Genomic DNA, 21,534 nt, shown 5'->3' on the forward strand with positions numbered 1-21,534 from the left:
ATTTGGATATGTTGAACCAAACTTGCGTCCTTGAGATGAAGCCTACCTGACCATGGCGGATAAGTTTTTTGATTTGTTGCTGAATTTGCTTTGCTAATATTTTGTTGAAGATTTTTGCATCAATGTTCATCAAAGATGTTGACACGAAGCTTTCTTTTTCAGGTTTTCATGTCAAGATGGTCTATGAGTTTAGGGAGAGTCCCTTCTCCTCAATTTTTTGGAATAGTTTCAGTAGGAACAGTACCAGCTCTTCGTTTTTTTTTTTTTTTTTTTTTTTTTTTTTTTTGAGACGGAGTCTCGCTCTGTCGCCCAGGCTGGAGTGCAGTGGCGCGATCTCGGCTCACTGCAAGCTCCGCCTCCTGGGTTTACGCCATTCTCCTGCCTCAGCCTCCTGAGTAGCTGGGACTACAGGCGGCCGCCACCGCGCCCGGCTAATTTTTTGTATTTTTAGTAGAGACAGGGTTTCACCGTGGTCTCGATCTCCTGACCTTGTGATCCGCCCGCCTCGGCCTCCCAAAGTGCTGGGATTACAGGCGTGAGCCACCGCGCCCGGCCCAGCTCTTTGTATATCTGGGAGAATTCAGCTGTGAGCCCATCTGGTCCTGGACTTTTATTGATTGGTAGGCTATTTATTACTGCCTCAATTTCAGAATTCATTATTGTTCTGTTCAGGGATTCAGTTTCTTCCTTGTTCAGTCTCGATTGGGTGTATGCCTCCAGAAATGTTTCCATTTCTTCCAGATTTTCTAGTTTATGTGCATCGAATTGTTCATAATATTCTCTGATGGTTGTCTTCTCTGAGGTCAGTGGTAATATCCCCCTTATTGTTTCTGATTGTGTTTATCTGGATCTTCTCTCTTTTCTTCTTTATTAGTCTAGCTAGTGGTCTTTTTAGTTATTTTTTCCAAAAAACCAGCTCCTGGATTTGTTGGTCTTCTGAATGTGTTTTCACATCACTGTCTTATTCAGTGCAGCTCTGATTTTGGTTATTTCTTGTTTTCTTCTAGCTTTGGGATTTGTTTGCTCTTGGTTCTCTAGTTCTTTTATTTATTTATTTATTTATTTACTTATTTTGAGACGGAGTCTCGCTCTGTCACCTAGGCTGGAGTGCAGTGGTGCGATCTCAGCTCACTGCAACCTCCACCTCCCGGGTTCAAGCGATTCTCCTGCCTCCGCCTCCCAAGTAGCTGGGATGGACTACAGGCATGTGCCACCACGCCTGGCTAATTTTTTGTATTTTTAGTAGAGACAGGATTTCACCATGTTAGCTAGGTTTGTCTCACTCTCCTGACCTGGTGATCTGCCCACCTCGGCCTCCCAAAGTGCTAGGATTACAGGCGTGAGCCACCGCGCCCAGCCTTGTTCTCTAGTTCTTTTAGCTGTGATGTTAACTTGAGATCTTCCTAACTTTTTGATGTGAGGCTTTAGTGCCAGAATGTAGTGAGATCAGATATATTAAGTAAGGCCAGGCATGGTGGCTGATTCCTGTAATCCCTACCCTTTTGGAGGCCAACACGGGAGAATCACTTGAGCCCAGGAGTTTGAGACCAGACGGGGAAACGTGTGGAAAACTCGTCTGTACTGAAAATACAAAAATTAGCCGGGTGTGCTGGCACACACCTGTGATTTCAGCTACTTGGGAGGCTGAGGTGGGAGGATCATCTAAGTCTGGGGAGGTTGAGGCTGCAGTAAGCCATGATGGTACCACTGCACTCCAGCCTGGGTGACAGAGTGAGACCCCGTCAAAAACAAACAAGCAAGCAACAGATATTTTATGCCCTTCTCTGGGTAGGAAGCAAAATGAACAGAAGTCAGCATTTTAAAATTAAAATTTTATTTTTAAATTTTAACCTACTTATTTATGTATTTTGAGATCAGGTTATGAAACTGGCTAATGTTTGTATTTTGGGTTGAGATGAGGTTTTACCATGTTGCCCAGGATGGTCTCGAACTCGTGGGATGAAGCAATCCACCTGCCTTGGCCTCCTAAAGTACTGGGATTACAGGCGTGATTCACTGCCAGGCCGCAATTTTTTTTTTTTTTTTTTTAATCGCTTGTCTTTCTGAGAGTTTTGTGGCAGAGAGTTTGGTTTGTTTAAATTCATTCTAAATAGACATTTAGGATGTCAGCTTCTGGCCTCATGGACTCTGAGGTTACAAGTCCCCTGGTCTATCACAGGACCATACACATAAGAAATAAAAAAATCGACCAGGCTTGGTGGCTCACGCCTGTAATCCCAACACTTTGAGAGACTGAGGCGGGTGGATCACCTTAGGTCAGGAGTTTGAGACCAGCCTGGTGAACATGGTGAAACCCCATCTCTATTAACAGTAAAAAATTAGCCGGGCGAGGTGGTGCATGCCTGTAATCCCAGCTACTCAGGAGGTTGAGGTACTAGAATCGCTTGAACCCCGGAGGCGGAGATTGCAGTGAGCCAAGATTGCCCCACTGCACTCTAGCCTGGGCGACAAAGCAAGACTCCATCTCAAAAAAGAAAAGAAAAAGAATCCATCTCAAAAAGTAAATAAATAAACAAACAAACATAACATTTATGATAAGTAATTGTGTTACAAAGAAATAGTTATGTACCCTAATCCAAGGTCTCACAGAGAAAAGGATGCCTGTGCACAGTCTGGGTCAACTGTGTCTTCTCTACTGTCCCCACCTCAAAGTTGCTTTCTCCCTTGTTGCCTAGAAAATCGCCGCCCTGACTGGGTATGATTGTTCTTCGATCAGTATATGCATATAGATGTATTTTTTCATTCTTCCCTGGCTGATTATTGCGTGGGCGGTCGCTTGGCGCCTCCTAGCGGCCGGCTAGCAGTACAGGTCTTCTCCAGAGGCCGCTTGGGCTGACGGCACTGCCTGTGGCCCACAGGGGCGGCCGCCTTTCTAGAGTTCTCTTGTCCTCTGGAGCTCCAGCGGCAGCTGCCGAGGGAAGGACAGTCCCCGCTGTGAGGTGGGCAGAACTCGGGAGTCCTGCAGCCTTCAGCTGAACAGTCCCGATGGTGCCAGAGCTCTGGCGCGTCCCTTGTGAGTCATAGCTCAGGCGTGCAGGGCTGTGGAGGGGAGGCTGTTACCGCGCTCCCGGCAGGAGCCGAGTGTGGGGCTGCCCGGGCTGGTCCCCAGCTCACCGCAGCTGCAGAGGCCCGACCCTCGGGACCCACCAGGCATGATGCAGGGGGCCGGAGACACTCCCCAGGCCCGGTCGCGGGCCCGCGTGGGTCCTGGCCGTCTGAGGCTCCGGCCGATTTTTTTCCCAAGTCCCCATGGAGAGTCAGGGACGGTCCTGTGCCATCTTCCGAGGGCCGGGAAAGCTCTCCGCCCGTGGGCTTTCTGAGCGCCGAAGGGGCCACATGCTGTTCCGAGGGTGCCGCAGGTTCAGGGGGCGCCCCTGCGTGGTCTCCACCCCGTCTAGTTTCCTCCTCTTCCCACCCTGCAGGTGGCTCATCACCCTGGCTGGAACGGGGCTGTGGAAGAGTCGTGGGCTGAGGCGCTGGCGTCAGAGGGTGTGGCCCGACAACCCCCGTCTCGGGGTGGCTGTGTGGTCTGCGGGTGGTGGTCCAGGTCCTAGGCCTCTCCTACTCCGCGGCGGGGAGGAGGGGCCGGTCGCCCCCGCCCCCCGCCCCGCCTCGAGCCCCCCAGTCTTTCTGCCTCCCGAGTGCACCAGCAGACAGTGTGGGAGAGCGCTGGGAAGGAAGGTTGGTGGAGTTAGACTCCAGACGGACGGCTTCAGGCCCCGCGCGCCACATTCGGCCACATTTGGTGTGTAGTGTGGACCCGGTGGGCCTCTGCTCTCGCCACCGGCTGGCTTCTCTGTCCAGCCGCGGGGTCAACCAGATGTCAGCCCGAAAGTTAGGACTTGGCCACCAACTTGAAATGTTTAAGATGAACTAGATAGCTCTCGCCCGCGGCAGTACCGCTTAGGTCCAGCAGAGGGTGCGATTACGGCTCACGCGGCCTTCCACCTGCTCGGGCTCACCCCTGTCATCCCCCTCCCCCTCCCCCTCCCCCTCCCCCTCCCCCTCCCCCTCCCCCTCTCTGTCTCCCTCTCCCTCTCCCCTCCCTTTTGGATGGATTTTTTGCTCTTGTTGCCCAGGCTGGAGGGCAATGGTGCAATCTCGGCTCACTGCAACCTCCGCCTCCCTTGTTCAAGTGATTCTCCTGCCTCAGCCTCCCGAATAGCTGGGATTACAAGCGAGCACCACCATGCCCGGCTAATTTTGTATTTGTAGTAGAGACAAGGTTTCTCCATGTTGGTCAGGCTGGTCTCAAACTCCCGACCTCAGGTGATCCGCCCACCTCGGCCTCCCAAAGTGCTGGGATTACAGCTGCCAGCCACCATGCCTGGCCCCATCCTCCCATTTCTGCCTCCAGAGTAGCTGAGGCTCTGGGGATCTTTCTGTTTTTGTTTTTTTTTTCCCTAGCCCCACTTTGAGTTTGTTTCCACAGTACATTGAGTTACTATTGTTTTGTTTTGTTTTCTCTCCCTTATGTGCCTTCCTGCACACTGAAGTTGCTGTTTTAAATTTCTTTCTACTTTCGTGTGTGTGTGTGCGCGTGTGTGTATGTGTGTGTATGTGTACATATATATATATTTTTAAATGAGGTCTTCTCAGTCACCCAGGCTGAAGTGCAGGTGTGTGATCACAGCTCACTGCAGCCTGGACCTCCTTGGGCTCAGGGGATCCTCCCATCTCAGCTCCCTGGGTAGCTGGTACTACAGTCACACACCACCACGGTGGCTCTTTGTTTTGCATTTTTTGCTTTTTATTTTTATAGAGATGAGGTTCTGCCATGTTTCTCAGATTGGTCTCGAACTCCTGTGCTCAAACAATCCACCAGTCTTGACCTCCCAAAGTGCTGGGATTACAGGCATGAGCCATCCTGCCTGACTGGCTGGCTATCTATCTATCTATCATCTATCTCTGTGTGTCCGGCTCTGTCTGTCTATTTGGCTGGCTCTTATCTATCTATCTATCTATCATCTTTTTTTTTTTTTTTTTTGAGACAGAGTCTCACACTGTCACCCAGGCTGGAGTGCAGTGGCATGATCTCAGCTTATTGTAACCTCTGCCTCCTAGGTGCCCAGCTCCTGGAGTAGCTGGGACTATAGGAGCGCACCACCACACCCAGCTAATTTTTGTGTTTTTAGTAGAGACGGGATTTCACGATGTTGGCCAGGATGGACTCAATCTCTTGACCTCGTGATCTGCCTGCCTCAGCCTCCCAAAGTACTGGGATTACAGGCATGAGCCACTGGCACCCAGCCTCTATCATCTTTTTAGTAGAGATGTGATCTTGTTATGTTGTCCATGCTCTGGATATATATTTCTTTTTTAACTTTATTATTTTTTAATAGAGACGTTGTCTCACCATGTTGTCCCTGGATAGTCTTGAACTCCTGGGTTCCAGGTATCCTCCGTGGCCTCCCAAAGTGCTGAGATTACAGGTGTGAGCCAGCATGAATGGTCTGGTCATGTTTTTGATGTGTTGATTCTTTCCAGTCTGGATGCATAATCTCATGTCTGAACATTCCTGCTAGTGTGATTATGTTATATGACTTAGCCCAGCACCAGAGTGATTTGGTGCTCCTGCCTTGGCCCAGCCCATGGAAGGGATTGTGACATATAACTGGACCCAGTACCGAGGTGATGTGACTATTCTACTGCCTTGTCACTGCCCACAGGGGACATTGTGGCATCACTGCATCTTGTACCCAGGTGGTGTGAATCTTGTCTCCTGCCTTGGCTCTTCCACAGGGGACATTGTGTCATATCGCTGGGCCCCACACATAGGTTATGTGACCCTCCTGCCTGTCCCCTGCCTGTGTGGGCCACTGTGACTTTTGTGGGGTCCAACACCCAGGTGATGTAAGTCTACTGCCGAGGTCCTGCCTACAGAAGATATTGTGGCATATTCCTGCACCCATCACTCAGGTAATGCAGCTCTCTTCTCCTGCCTGGCCCCTGCTAATAGAAGGGATTGTGATGTATTACTGGCTCAGCACCTAGCTCACATGACTCTCCCCCTCTTTCTTTCTAGGTTCTGCCCACAGAGGATATTGTGACATGTCACTGGGCCTAATACTACAGTGACATACTCTTCTGCCTTGACACTGCCCTTAGAAGGCATGGTGGTGTATTGCTGGGCCCAGAACCAATGTGGTGTGAGTCTCCTGCCTGGACCCTGCCTACAAGGTGCATTGTGACATATCTCTGGGCCCTTTATTTTATGTGACTCTCCTCTCTTACCTGGATATTGCCCAAAAAGAGATTGTGACATAAATCTGGGCCCAGCACAGAAGTGACGTGACTCTCTTCTCCTGCCTGTTCCTTGCCCACTGAAGAGTGAACGACTTATTGCTGAGTTTAGCACACAGGTGATGGGGATTCTTCTGCCTGCTCACAGAAGTCATTGTGACATATGTCTGGGCCTATCACTAAGATTATGTGACTCTCTTCTTCGTGGAACCTGTCTACAGTGGGGAGTGTCACATGTTGCTTGGCCCAGGACCAACATGATGTGACTCTCTTCTTATGCCTAGGCCCTGCCCACTGGAGTGATTTTGACATGTAGCTGGGCCCAGCCCCAAGGTGATATGACTCCACACTTCTTCCTGAGCCCTACCCACAGGGGCATTGTGTCATATCTCCGAGGCCTTCAGTGACGTGATGTGACTCTTTTGTTTGGACCCTGTTCTCAGGATATTGTGACATTGCTGAGCCCAGCATCTAGGTGATGAGACTCTTCTGTACTGTTTGGTCTCTACCCAAAAAGGGATTGTGACATATCACTGTGTCAAGAACCTAGATGAGGTGACTCTCCTCTCCAGCCTGAGACTTCCATACAGTGTGTATTGAGACATATCACTGGGTCCAATACCTAGATAATGCAACTCTCCTTCATGGGCCTTGCCCATAGGCGTATTACGAGCTATGTTTCTATTAATCACCTAGGTGATGTGACACTCCTCTTCTGCGTGGGCCCTGCCAAAAAAGTATTGTTACATATAGCCGGGCCCAGCCCCCAGGTCATGTGATTCTTCTTCTTTTTTTTTTTTTCTTGAGCCCTACCCACAGAGAAAATTTTGACATATTTTTGGGCCCATCATTTATGTGATGTGACTCTTGCATGGACCCTCCCTGCAAGGGGTAGGGTGACATATTGCTGAACCCAGTACGTAGGTGATGTGACCCTCCTTTATGGACTGGGCTTTGCCCAAGCAGGGATTGTGATGTATTGCTGGGCCCCCCACCTCGCTGTTGTGATTCTGCTCTTCCTCCTAAGCCCTGCATACATTGTGTATTGTGACGTATACCTGGATTCAGCACCCAGGTGACACAACTTTATGTCATGAGAACTGCCCATAGAAGCAATATGACATATTTCTTTTTCTTTTTCTTTTTTTTTTTTTTTTTGAGACAGAGTTCGCTCTTGTTGCCCAGGCTGGAGTGCAATGGCGTGATCTCGGCTCACTGCAACCTCCTGGGTTCAAGCGATTCTCCTGCCTCAGCCTTCTGAGTAGCTGGGATTACAGCCATGTGCCACCATGGCCGGCTAATTTTGTATTTTTATTTAGTAGAGATGGGATTTCTCCATGTTCTTCAGGCTGATCTCAACCTCCCGGCCTCAGGTGATTCACCTGCCTTGGCTTCCGAAAGTGCTGGGATTACAGGTATGAGCCACTGTGCCTGGCCGACATATCTCTTTTTCATCACCTAGATGATGTGACTGTTTTATTTTCCATGTCCCTGGCATATTTTGGGTATAGTGACATATCATCGAGTTCACACCCATTAGATGGGATGATCTAGGAGATTTAACTCCCCTCTTCTGTCTGCACCCTGACCACTAGGAGGATTGTGACGAATCACTGGTCTCAGCAATCAGGGGATTTGTTTTTTTTGCCTGGTCCTCGCCCACAGAGAACATTGTAACATATCCCTGGTCTCAGCACTCAGGTGATGTGACTCTTCTGACTGTATTCTGCTTTCAGGAGGGGATTGTAGCATATTCCTAATTGAGCACCAAGGTGATGTGACACTGCTGCCTGGTCCCTGCCCTCAGAGAAGATTGTGACATATCACTGCCCCAAAACCCAGGTGATGTGAGTCTACGGGTCCATCCCTATTCACTGCTGGGATTGTGATGCCTATCTTGGCCCAGCTTACAGGTGCAATGATCACTTTCTTTTTTTCAGATGGAGTTTCGCTCTTGTTGCCCAGGCTGGAGTGCAATGGCATGATCTTGGCTCACCGCAACTTCCACCTCCTGGGTTCAAGCGATTCTCCTGTCTCAGCCTCCTGAGTAGCTGGGATTACAGGCATGCGCCACCACGCCCAGCTAATTTTGTATTTTTAGTAGAAACAGGGTTTCTTCATGTTGGGCAGGCTGGTCTTGAACTCCTGACCTCAGGTGATCCACCCGCCTCGGCCTCCCAAAATGCGGGGATTATAGGCGTGAGTCACCACGCCTGGCCTCTATGATCACTTTCATACCTTGAAACAACCAATAGCAGATACACTGTCTCTCACAGCCAGAGTTAGGAAAATGAGTAATATCTTGGGTCTCCTCTTTGTATGAAAGTCACAGAGAATCACCACTCTCTCACACACTGTATAAAGTTGTCAAAAGGCACAGCGGATGTCCTAACAGAACTCAGCACACAGGTGAGGTTGTGACACTCATATGTATGACCTGCCGACAGTAAATATTTCATCCTTCCACATAAACACAGCTCACGATCGAGGTTCTGAATGTCACACCCAGAGGCAGTCAAATGTTGGAAAATGGAATCTCATATGTGAATTCGGTCCATGCAAGATTCGGCACACCTGTGAGTCTGTGACTCCACTAAGGGGACACAGTTTGCAGGAAGGATTGAGGTTCTCATACATGGATCCAGACCATCATTGAGATTGCGACTCATTTACTTAGACTCAACCTACAGGAAGTGTTAGATCCCATACCTAGAACTAGAAAATGTGTGGAACTATTAATCTCATGCTTTGACCTTCATGCAGGTGTGATTGTGACATACACCTCTGCCCAGCACCTCAGTGATTTGACTCTTCTGCCTGGGTCCAGCGTACAGATGGGATTGTGCCGTATTGCTGGACCCAGCACTTAGGTGATGTGAGTCTGTTCTCTTGCCTTAGTGCTTTTCACAGAGGGCATTGAGACATCACTGGGCCTAGTGCCCAGGTGATGTGACTTTCCTCTACTTCCTGGGCTTTTCCCAAGAAGCTGCAATATATTGCTGCGACCAGAACCTAGGTAATGTGACTCTTCTCTCCTGCCTGGTTCCTCTTGCACATACTGTGACATGTGGCTGGTCCTGACACCTTGGCGATGTGAATCTCCTGTGTGGGCCCTGCCCACAGAGGTATTACAACATATATTTTCACTCATCATCTAGGTGATATAATTCTCCTCTTCTGCCTGGCCCTGCCAAAAAGTGGAAGATTGTGGCAAATCACTGAACCCAGCACCTAGGTGATGTGACTCTCTTGTTTGGCCTGGGCCTCTCATGTTTTGGGTATTGTAAAATATCACTAGGCCCACCGCCGATGGGATTGCTTGCTCCTACCTTGACTCTGCCCATAGGTACCTTGTGACATATATCTGCATCCATGACCTAGAAGATGTGACATTTATTTTTTGCCTGCACCCTGCCCTGCACAGGAATGATTGTGACATATCCTTGAAACGAGACACCAGGTGATATGGCTCTTCTGCTTCTGTCTTGCCCACAGGGAGCATTGTAACATAATGCTGAACTCAGCACCCAGGTGATGTGACTGTTCCTTGTGCTGTGCTTTCAGGACAGAATTGTATCCCTGGCTGAGCACCCAGGTGAGGTGACACTCCTGCTTGGCTTCCTTCCTCAGAGAAGACTGTGAGATCCTTGGCTGAAATCCAGGTGATGTGAATCCCCTGCTAGCTCCCTTCCTATAAGTACAGTTGAGACATGCTGTGGTCAGCTTACAAGTGTGATGATGACTCTCATGCCTCAAGTCAGCTGTTAGAAGAAATACTGGCCAGGCACAGTGGGGACTATAATCCCATCACTTTCGGAGGCTGAGGCGGGCGGATCACCTGGGGTCAGGAGTTTGAGACCAGCCTGACCAACATGGAGAAACACCGTCTCTACTAAAAATACAAAAAAAATTAGCCAGGTGTAGTGGCGCATGCCTGTAATTCCAGCTACTCGGGAGGCTGAGGCAGGAGAATCGCTTGAACTCGGGAGGCGGAGGTTGAGGTGAGTGGAGATCACACCATTGCACTCCAGCCTGGGCAACAAGAGCGAAACTCTTATCTCAAAAAAAAAAGAGGAAGAAATACTGTCTTTCATAGCTGAGAAAAATGAGTGACATCCTGGGTCTTCTCTGTATGAAGGTTGTAAAAGATTGCCACACCCTCACATGTGGTATAATGCCCTCAAGTGTTAGAGTGTGTCATCACAGGGCACAGCACACCGGCGAGATTGTTTCTCACACGCACACCTCACCAACCATTAGTATTATCACCCTCACACATGGAAAGAGCATGCTGCTGAGGTCTTGAATCTCACATGCAAACAGTCCACAGTTGGAATTGTGTCTGTCATATGTGAGCATCCAGCCACAGTTGGGATGGTGACACATTTCTAAACTCAAATCACAGGCAGATGAGGACTCTACTATTTGGACCCAGCCAATTGGAGAAATGTTGACTCTCACACCTGGGCTTAGGGCCACAGGTATGGTCATGGGTGCATATAAACATGAAGGGGTCAGTGAATTGTGACCCGCATTCATACTACATAAAGCCCTTAGGTAGTATAGAGAGTGTATTAACAAGGCCCAGCACACAGGGGAGATTGCGGCAGTTGTATGCACACGCACCCAACAGTATATACATCATCATTTCCCCACATGAACACAGCCCACTTTTGGGGTTCTGAATCTCACAACTATAGGCAGTCAAAGACTGGAAACTTGACTCTCGTGTGGATTCAGTCCACAGGTGGGTTGGTGACATTCAGAGCAAGATTCAGCACACCTCTGAGGCTGTGACTTTACTGTTAAACGTAGCGTGCAGGAGGAGTTGAGGCTCTCTTGCACAAATTCAGTCCACCGTTGAGATTGTAACCCCTGTTCTTAGACACAACATATAGGAGGTTAACACCGGGACATGTGTGGGATTGTTAATGTCATCCCTGGACCTTCCTGCAGATTTAATTGTGACATTTTTCACTTTTTTTTTTTTTTTTTTTTTGAGACGGAGTTTCACTCATCACCCAGACTGGAGTGCAATGGCACAATCTTAGCTCACTGCAACCTCCCCCTTCCGGGTTCAAGCGATTCTTCTGCCTCAGCCTCCCAAGTAGCAGGGATTACAGGCATGCACCACCACGCAAGGCTAATTTTGTATTTTTAGTAAAGACAGGATTTCTCCATGTTGATCAGGCTGGTCTGGAACTCCTGACCTCAGGTGATCCTCCCACCTCTGCCTCCCGAAGTGCTGTGATTATAGGCGTGAGCCACTGCGCCTGGCCCAATTGTGACATTTTTCTATGCCGGGCACCTGAGTGATCTGACTGTCTTGCCTAGGACCAGCCCACAGGGGGGATAGTGATATATTGCTGAACCCAGAACTGAGGGGCTGTGACTCTCTTCTTCTCTGTTGGTGCTGCTCCCAGAGGACATTGTGACATCTCACTGGACCTTGCACTTAGTTGATGTGAGTCTCCTCTCCTGCCTTGGCACTGCCCACGGGGGCATGGTGACATATCTCTGGGCCTACATCCAGGTTATATGACTCTCATGCCTGTGCCCTCACCACATTGTGACATATTGCTGGGTCCAACACCCTGGTAATGTAACTCTACTGCGTAGGTTCTGCCAACACGGAACGTTGTGGATATTTTTTTCCACCCATTACCCAGGTGATGTGACTCTCTTCTTTTGCCTCATTCTGCTCACAGGAGGAATTGTGACGTATCACTTGGCCCAGTACCAAGCAAGTGTGACTCTTCTATTCATCATAAGTTCTGCTTTCAAGGGAGATTGGGACATATTGTGGGGCTCAACACCGATGTGACATTACTGTTTTGCCTTGGCCCAGACCTTAAAGGCACTGTGACATATTGCTCGGCCCACCAACAAGGTGACGAGAGGTTCTGTGTGGACACTGACAACAGAGCATTGTGACATATCTTTGGGAGTGTCAACTATTTGATGTGACTTTTTTTTTTTTTTTTGAGACGGAGTCTCGCTGTGTCACCCAGGCTGGAGTGCGGTGGCACGATCTCGACTCACTGCAAGCTCCGCCTCCCGGGTTCACGCCATTCTCCTGCCTCAGCCTCCCGAGTAGCTGGGACTACAGGCGCCCGCCACCACACCTGGCTAATTTTTTGTATTTTTAGTAGAGATGGGGTTTCACCGTGTTAACCAGGATGGTCTCATCACCCGACCTTGTGATCCACCCATCTCGGCCTCCCAAAGTGCTGGGATTACAGGCGTGAGCCACCGCGCCTGGCTGACTCTCCTTTTATACCAAGGCTTTACTCATAGGGGAGATCGTGATGTATCTTTTGGCCCAGAAATCAGGTGATGTGTTTCTCCTGCCTGAGCTTTGCTCACAGGGAGCATTGTGACATATCACTGGGCCCAGCAACCAGGTGATGGGACTCTACTGCCTGTCCCCCGCTTTCAGGAGGAAATTGTAACATATCTCTGACCAAGCACCCAGGTGATAACTCTTCTGCCTGGGCCCTATTCTCAGGGAAGATTGTGACATAGCCCTGGCCCAGCACCCAGGTGATGCAGACGATGTAATACTCCTGCTCACTCTCTATCCACAGGTAAGACTATGACATATGATCATGCCCAGCTAATTTTTGCCTTTTAATAGAGATGGGGTTTCACCGTGTTGGCCAGGCTGGTCTCGAACTCAGGTGATCTGCCCACTTTGGCCTCCCAAAGTGCTCAGATTATAGGCGTGAGCCATGGTCCCCTGGCCCAGGGAATGTAACTTTCTTTTGCTGCCTGTTCTCTGCTCACAGGGGTAATTGTGACATATTGCTGGTCCCAGCTCCTAGCTGATGTGACTCCTCTTTTTTCTAGGTTCTGCGCACAAAGGAGATTGTGACATACTGCTGTGCCTAACACTAAGGTGATGTGACTTCTCTTCTTTTGGCTATGTCCTTAGAAGGCATTGAGATACACTGCTGAACCAGCACCAAGATGCTGTGAGTCCTCTGCCTGAACCCTGACCACAGGGAGCATTGTGACATATTTCTTGACCCACTGCAATCTCTCCTATGGACAAAGCTCAGGTAAATGCCCTATTTTACCTACGTAATGTGACATTCCTCTTCTGCCTGAGCCAAGCACACCAGTGATGTAATTATTCTGCCTGTTTCCTGCACACAGGAGTCACTGTGCTATATGTTTGGGTCCATCAGCTAGATGATATGAATCTCCTCTTCCAGAGTTTGTCCTCAGTGAGAATTGTGATACATCGCTTGAAGTAGCTCATATGTGATGTGGCTGTTCTCTCATGCCTGGTCCCTTCCCACTGGGGTGATTGGAACATAAAGCTGAGCCCCACACCTACGTAATGTGACTTTCTCGTTTATAATCCCTACCCACAGGGGGCATTGTGACATATCTAGGCCTCTCACCTAGGTAATATGACATTTTTGCCTAGGCCTTCCCCTCAAGGGGTATTGTGAAATATTACTGGACCAAGAACTTAGGTGATGTGGCTCTCTCTACTGCTTGGGGTGTGCTTAAGAAGAAATTGTAGGCCGGGCTTGGTGGCTCATGCCTGTAATCCCAGCACTTTGGGAGGCTGAGGCGGGTGGATCACCTGAGGTCGGGAGTTTGAGACCAGCCTCAACATGGCGAAACCCCGTCTCTACTAAAAAGTACAAAATTAGCCCGGCGTGGTGGTACATGCCTGTAATCCCAGCTACTTGGGAGGCTGAGGCAGGAGAATCGCTTGAATCCGGGAGGCAGAGGTTGCAGTGAGCCGAGATTGCTCCATTGCACTCCAGCCTAGGCAACAAGAACGAAACTCTGTCTCAAAAAAAATTAAAAAAATAAGAAATTGTAATGTATCTCTGTATCCAGCACCAAGGTGATGTTACTCTCCTCTCCTGCCTGGGACTCATATACATTTTGTATTACAACATATCTCTGAATCCAACATTGAGGCAATGCGACTGTCCTGCATGGGCTCTCCCACAAAAATAACACATCTTTTTACTCATTATCTAGGTGATATGACTCTTCTGCTTGAGCCCTGCCAAAAGAAAAGATTGCCACAGATCGCTGGACCCAGCACATAGGTGATATGACTCTTTATTTGCCTGAAACCTTCTTTTTTTTTTTTTTTTGAGACAGTCTCGCTCTGTCGCCGGGGCTGGAGTGCAGTGGCCGGATCTCAGCTCACTGCAAGCTCCGCCTCCCGGGTTCACGCCATTCTCCTGCCTCAGCCTCCCGAGTAGCTGGGACTACAGGCGCCCGCCACCTCGCCCAGCTAGTTTTTTTGTAGTTTTAGTAGAGATGGGGTTTCACCGTGTTAGCCAGGATGGTCTCGATCTTCTGACCTCGTGATCCGCCCATCTCGGCCTCCCAAAGTGCTGGGATTACAGGCTTGAGCCACCGCGCCCGGCCTGAAACCTTCATATTTTAGATATAGTGACCTATCACCAGAACAGATACCTAAAGGTTAGATGGCTCCTTCCTGAGCCCTTCCCACAGGGGTCCTTGTGATGTGTTTCTGTATCCATCACCCAGGATTTGAAACCCTCTACTTCTGCCAGCATTTTGCCCACAGGAAATATTATGACATGTTGCTGGGCCCGGCAACCAGGTGATCTTACTCTTCTGCCTGTGCCCTGCTTTCAGGAGGGGATTGTAAAATTTCTGGGTCAAGCACCCAGTAACATGACTCTCCTGCCTGGTGCCTGTTCTCAGGGAAGATTGTGACCTAACTGTTTCCCAGCACACAGCTGAAGTGAATTTTTTTTTTTTTTAGATGGAGTCTCACTCTATCACTCAGGCTGCAGTGTAGTGGCATGATCTCGGCTTACTGCAACCCCTGCTTCCCAGGTTCAAGTGATTCTCCTGCCTTAGCCACCCAAATATCTGGGACTACAGGTGCCCACCATCATGCTCAGCTAATTTTTGAATTTTTAGTAAAGACAGGGTTTCACCATGTTGGCCAGGCTGGTCTCGAACTCCTGACCCCAGGTGATCCATTTGCCTTGGCCTCCCAAAGCCCTGGGATTACAGGCATGAGCCATCGCACCTGGCTGACATGAGCTTTTCTCTAGGAGACATTGAAACATGTCTGGGCCAAGCATCTGGTGATGTTACTCTTCTCTCCTGCCTGGGCCCTGGCCACAGAAGGGAGAGTGACTTATCCCTAGGCCCAGCATGCAGGTGACATAATTTTTCTGCCTAATCTCTGTCCATAGGGGACATTGTGACATGTCCCTGGGACCATAAACTAGATGATATGACTCTTTTTGTCTCTGAGACCTGTCCACAGGTCTTTTTTTTTTTTTAGATGGGGTCTCACTCTGTTGCCCAGGCTGGAGTACAGTGGCGTGATCTCGGCTCACTGCAAACTCTGCCTCCCAGGTTCAAGTGATTCTCCTGCCTCAGCCTCATGAATAGCTGAGATTACAGGCATGTACCACCATGCCTGGCTAAATTTTTTTTTCATTTTTAGTAAAGACGAGGTTTCACCATGTCGGCTAGACTGTTCTTGAACTCCTAATCTCAAGTTATCTGCCTACCTTGGCCTCCCAAAATGCTGGCATTACAGGCATCAGCCACCACGCCCAGCCCGTGCCATATTTTTTGACCTAGCAACAAGGTTATGTGACTCTCCTCTACTGCTTGGACCCTGTGTACATTCTGTATATTGAAGTATGGCTAGGTCCGACACCTAGGTGATTTGACTCTCCTCTCCACGCGGCCTTCTAATAGGGGAATTCTGACATATCTCTTTGTTTATCACCTGAGTGATATGACTCTCCTTTTCTACCTGAACCCTGTAAAAAGAAGGGATTGTGACATATCACTGGACCCAGCAACTAGGTGATATTACTTTCTTTTTTTACCTGGGCCTATTGTATTTTGGGTATTATGACATATTGCTGGGTCAAACCAAATGGGTGAAAGGCTCTTGCCTGGGCCGTGCCCACAAGAGGCCTTTGTTACATATCTGTGCATCCATTACTTTGGAGGCGCGACTCTCTTCCATCTGCACCATGCCCATCCAGAGCATCGTGACATGTCTCTGGGTTCAGCAACCAGATGGTATATATTTTGTGCCCAGCCTTGCCTGCAGAGAGACATAGCCGGACCCACTACCCAAGTGATGTGACTTTGATGTCTGTGCCTTGCTTTCAGGAGGGAATTTTAGGGTAACAGAACCCTGTCCAGGCAACCAAGCGATATGCCTCGTTTCTTCCCTGGAAAAATTGTGATATATTCCTGACCCAGCACCCAGGTGATGTTATTCTCTCATTTGCTTTCTACTCACAGGTTGGATTGTGACTTACACTTTAGCCTAGCTCACAGTTGTGATGATGACACTCGTACCACAAATCAGCCAGTAGGGGAGATACTGGCACTTGTAGCTAAACCTAGAGAAACAGGTAAATTATTGGGTCTTCTCTAAGTGAGAACGTCATAAAGGATAACCATTCTTTCAGAGTTTGTATAAAGTCTTCGGATGGTACAGAGAGTGTCGTCACAGGGTCAAGCACACAGGTGAGACTGTGTTTCTCATACGAACAACCTACCAAATGTTGGCATTGTCACCCTCACAGATGGGCAGAGCCCGCTGGAAAGATCCTGGATTTCACACATCGATGTAGTCCACAGTAAAAATCGTGACTGTCATATGTGATCATGCGACCACAGTCAAAGTGGTGACTCATTTCAAAACAAAGCTCATAGGCAGGTGAGGACTGTCCTCTCTGGACCTCGCCAATTGGAGAGATGTTGACTCTAACACATGGGCTTAGGTCCATAGGTACGATTATCAGTTCATACTAGAACAGAATTCTCAGAGCAAATTGTGACTATCATGCATATTGTGTAAAGCCCTCAGATGGTAACAGTTTTGTAACAGGGCCCAGCACACAGATGACATTGTGATACTCATACACACAGTCAGCCAACAGTAAAGATTGTCATCTTTTCATATGAACACAGCTCACTGTTAAAGTTCTGAATCTCACACCCAGAGATAGCCAAAAGTTGGAAAATTGACTCTCACACGTGGATTCGGTCCGCATGTGGGCTGGTGACTGTCAGGCCAAGATTCAGCATATCTGGCCGGGCGCGGTGGCTCAAGCCTGTAATCCCAGCACTTTGGGAGGCCAAGACGGGCGGATCACGAGGTCAGGAGATCGAGACCATCCTGGCTAACTCGGTGAAACCCCGTCTCTACTAAAAAAAATACAAAAAAACTAGCCGGGCGAGGTGGCCGGCGCCTGTAGTCCCAGCTACTCCGGAGGCTGAGGCAGGAGAATGGCGTGAACCCGGGAGGCAGAGCTTGCAGTGAGCTGAGATCCGGCCACTGCACTCCAGCCTGGGCGACAGAGTGAGACTCCGTCTCAAAAAAAAAAAAAAAAAAAGATTCAGCATATCTGTGAGGCTGTGAGTCCACTAAGGGGACACAGTCCACTGCAAAGATTGAGGCTCTCATGCAGGTATCCAGTCCACCACTGAGATTGTCACTTGTGTACTCAGACTCAACATACAAAAGGTGTTGACTCTAATACCTAGAAATGGGACATGTGTGGAATTGTTAATTTTTTTTTTTTTTTGAGACGGAGTTTCAATCTTGTTGCTCAGGCTGGAGTGCAATGGTGCAATTTTGGCTCACTACAACCTCCGCCTCCTGGGTTCAAGCGATTCTCCTACCTCAGCCTCCTGAGTAGCTGGAATTACAGGTGCCCACCACAGTACCCGGCTAATTTTTTGTATTTTTAGTAGAGATGGGGTTTCACCATATTGGCCAGGCTGGTCTCAAACTCCTGACCTTATGTGATCCACCTGCCTCAGTCTCCCAAAGTGCTGGGATTACAAGCGTGAGCCACCACACCCGGCAGGATTGCTAATTTTATCCCCACATTTTCCTGCAACTGTGACTGTAACATACACCTCTGCCCAGCACCTAAGTGATTTGACTTTTCTGCCTGGTACCTAGTCCACAAATCAGGTTGTGATACATTGCTGGACCCAACACTAGGTGGTATGACTCTGTACTTTTGCCTCGGCACTGCCCACATGGGACATTGTGACATATCACTGGGCCCCACACCCTGGTTACGTAACTCTCTTACCTGTAACCTGTCTTTATGGGCCATTGTGACATATTGCCATTTGCAACATCCAGGTTATGTAACTGTCCTTGCTGAGTCCTGCCTACAGGAAGCCTTATGATCTATCTGTGTATCCATCATCCAGGTAATGTGACTCTTTCTCCCAGGTCCCTGCTCATAGAAAGGATTGTTAGTTATCACTGAGCCCAGTGCCTAGCTGATATAATTCTTCTACATGTGTTCTGCTTACAGTGTACATTGTGACGTACTGCTGGGCCGAACACTAAGGTGATGTTACATTTTTGCCTTAGCATTTTTTCATCAGACATTGTGACATATTGTTAGGCTCAGAACCAAGGTGATGTGATTCTTCTGCCTGAACCCTGCTCAAGAGTCAACACCTTTTGCCCAACAAGAATAGTGCCATATTTGTGAATCCATCATCTCTGTGATGTGACTCTCTTACTTGGATTTTGCCTATAAGAGAGATTGCGACATATCACGGGGCCCAGCACCTAGATAATGTGACTCTTCTTTCCTGCCATGGCCATGCTCCCATAAAAGAGAGTGACTTAGCCCTGGGATCAGCCCACAGGCTATGTGATTGTTCTGCCTAGTCCCTGTCTACAGGGGTTAGTGACATATCTCTTGGTCCCATTCCTCTTCTCCCTGGGACCTGTCCACAGTGGGGATTGTGACATATCACTTGGCCTAGCACCTATGTGATGCGACTCTTCTCGTGCTTTGGCCCTGCCCACTGGTTGGTTGTGATATGTAGGTGGAACCAGCTCTTAGGTTATGTGATCTTTCTCTTTCTTCTGAGCCCTACTCTCCCGAGACCAGCTCAGTCGTGGAGACCCTGACCCAGTGGCGCTAGAGGAATTAAAGACACCACACAGAAATATAGCGTGTGGAGTGGGAAATCATGGGTCTCACAGCCTTCAGAGCTGAGAGCCTCAAACAGAGATTTACCCAGAGATTTATTTATTGACAGCAAGCCAGTGATAAGCGTTGTTTCTATAGATTATAGATTAACTAAAAGTATTCCTTATGGAAGCAAAGGGATGGGCCGAAATAAAGGGATGGGTCTGGCTAGTTATCTGCAGCAGGAGCATGTCCTTAAGGCACAGATCCCTCATGCTATTGTTTGTGGTTTAGGAATGCCTTAAGCGATTTTCCGCCCTGGGTGGGCCAGGTGTTCCTTGCCCTCATTCCGGTAAACCAACAACCTTCCAGCATTGGCATCATAGCCATCACTAACATGTCACAGTGCTGCAGAGCTTTTGTTTATGGCCAGTTTTGGGCCTTTTTATGACCAGATTTGGGGGCCTGTTCCCAACACTACTCACAGGGGACACTGTGACATATCTCTGGGCCTCTCACCTAGATGATGTGACTTTTTTTGCCAGGGCTCTTTTCTCAGAGGGTACTGTGATATTTCAGGATCTGTGAACCTAGGTGATGTGACTCTCTTCTACTGCTTGGGCTCTGCCTGAGATGTGACTTTTTCTTTTTCCTGGGCTTTGCATACATTGTATATTGTGATATACATGCCTGTAATCCCAGCACGGGGTCTAAGACCCAGGTAATATGACTCTAACTCATGGGTTCTGTTCAGAAGGGTATTATGACATGTCTTTTTGTTCATCACTTAGGTGTTATGACTCTTGTCTTTTCATTGGAACCTGCCAAGAAGGGTGATTGTGACATATCACTGGACCCAGCACCTTGGTGTTGTGACTCTCCTCTCCTCCTTGGGCCCTGCATACATTGTGTCTATTGAAATATGGCTGGTCCAACACCTAGGTAATGTGATTCTCCTGCATAGGCCCTGCTAATAGGGCAATTATGACATACGTTTTGTTTATCACTTAAGTGATGTTACTCTTTTTTTCTTCCTGAATCCTGTAAAAGGGGGGGATTGTGATCCTAACACTGGACCCAGCACATAAGTAATATGAGTTTCCTGCATAGGCTCTGTTCAGAAGGGTATTATGACCTATCTGTTTGTTCATCACTTAGGTGTTGTGACTCGTTTTTTGACTGGAACCTGCCGAAAAAGGTGATTGTGACATATTACTGGACCCAGCACCTAGGTGATGTGACTGTCTTTTTTTCCTGGGCCTCACATATTTTGGGTATTGTGATGTATAGCTGGCCTCAACACCTAGCGGCTAGGGAGCTCCTTTCTTGACTGTTCCCACAAATGACTTATCTCTGCTATGACCGCCTATGACACATGACCTAAATATGTGACTCTTCTTTTCTGCCTGCACCTTGCTAACAGAGAAGATTGTGACAAATTGCTAAGTGCCGTGTATCTTGTGCTGACCTCCTATCTCAGCCTGTGACCAAGAATGCCTAACTTCCGGGGAATGCAGCCCTGTAGGTCTCAACCTCGATTTACTCAGCCACTATTCAAAATAGAGTCACTCTGGTTTAAATGCCTCTGACATTAAGATACACTGTAAAATTATGAAAAAAGTTTATTTGAATTTTAGCAAATGAGAAATGAAATAATTAGAATGGGCTATTCTGAACGATATAGCATTAGTTATATTTGTGTTTGAGTTTTCTATTAACCTATATTTGTTACTTATGAATAGATATCTTGTTTTATTCTGTCTAAACAGATACACTAGGTGGGGTGTGGTGGCTCATGCCTGTAATCCCAGCACTTTGGGAGGCCAAGGCAAGTGGATTACCTGAGGTCAAGAGTTTGAGACAAGCCTGACCAACATGGGAAAACACGGTTTCTACTAAAAATACAAAAATTAATTGGCCATGGTGGCGGGTGCCTGTAATCCCAGCTACTTAGGAGGCTGAGGCAGGAGAATCGCTTGAACCCAAGAGACGGAGGTTGCAGTGAGCCAATATCATGCCACTGCATTCCACCCTGGGTGACAGAGCGAGACTCTCTCTCAAAAAATAAGATAAAATAAGTGACTGGGCATGCTGGCTCATGCCTGTAATCCCAACACTTTGGGAGGCTGAGGAGGGTGGATCACAAGGTCAGGAGTTCAAGACCAGCCTGGCCAAGATGGTAAAACCCTGTCTCTACTAAGAATACAAAAATTAGCCGCGTGTGTTGGCAGGTGCCTGTAATCCCAGCTACTCGGGAGGCCGAGGCAGAGAATTGCTTGAACCTGGGACGCAGAGGTTGCAGTGAGCCGAGATCTCACCATTGCAG

The 21,534-nt window shown here is 48.4% G+C and overlaps 1 protein-coding gene across 18 annotated transcripts in view; it reads left to right on the top strand.

Annotated features, from left to right (window-relative positions):
* Nucleotides 1–21,534, top strand: part of LOC105499785 (zinc finger protein 429) — a 66,036-nt gene that overhangs the window by 5,776 nt on the left and 38,726 nt on the right. For 2 of the 18 annotated variants that reach the window (XM_071086635.1, XM_071086641.1), the window contains exon 1: nt 17,624–20,150. The gene's annotated coding sequence lies outside the window, so the exon portion shown is untranslated. Of the gene's footprint in view, nt 1–5,763; nt 5,941–6,046; nt 7,680–8,000; nt 8,107–9,828; nt 9,927–11,972; nt 12,852–13,113; nt 13,326–13,422; nt 13,607–14,271; nt 14,343–14,523; nt 16,668–17,619; nt 20,151–20,366; nt 20,730–21,534 lie in introns of those variants that run through there. The other 16 variants (XM_071086638.1, XM_071086646.1, XM_071086647.1 and 13 more) reach the window with 16 other exon arrangements.

The sequence above is a fragment of the Macaca nemestrina genome, chromosome 20, assembly GCF_043159975.1.
Source record: "Macaca nemestrina isolate mMacNem1 chromosome 20, mMacNem.hap1, whole genome shotgun sequence".
In the NCBI taxonomy this organism is placed as follows: Eukaryota; Metazoa; Chordata; class Mammalia; order Primates; family Cercopithecidae; genus Macaca; species Macaca nemestrina.